Below are 341 nucleotides of genomic sequence, written 5' to 3'. Positions count from 1 at the left end.
GTCACGGCAACGGGGTGGAGCGAGAGGCCAATCTAGGTTCCGGGACCGCCGCCATAACCGGGTGAGTGGGGCGTAACTGCTGTAAGGTCCGCGGACCTACCGCTGCCCTTCACAGAGCACTGCCCCTTCTCCCGCAGTGCCTAGACCCCCTGCAGCTCCTGGATCCCCGCCATACCCTGCAGCCTCCAAACCCACCGGCCTAAAGCCCCCAGGCCCCCTCACACGCCCCTTGTAGTCCCCAGCCCCCACTCCTTACGCGCCAGGCCCCATACACACCCCTCAGCACCCAGCTCCACCACACGCTCCCTCAGCCTCCTGACTGTCTGCCGTACACACCCGGC

The sequence above is a fragment of the Caretta caretta genome, chromosome 1, assembly GCF_965140235.1.
Source record: "Caretta caretta isolate rCarCar2 chromosome 1, rCarCar1.hap1, whole genome shotgun sequence".
Classification (NCBI taxonomy): domain Eukaryota; kingdom Metazoa; phylum Chordata; order Testudines; family Cheloniidae; genus Caretta; species Caretta caretta.
This window is presented reverse-complemented; position numbering follows the sequence as displayed.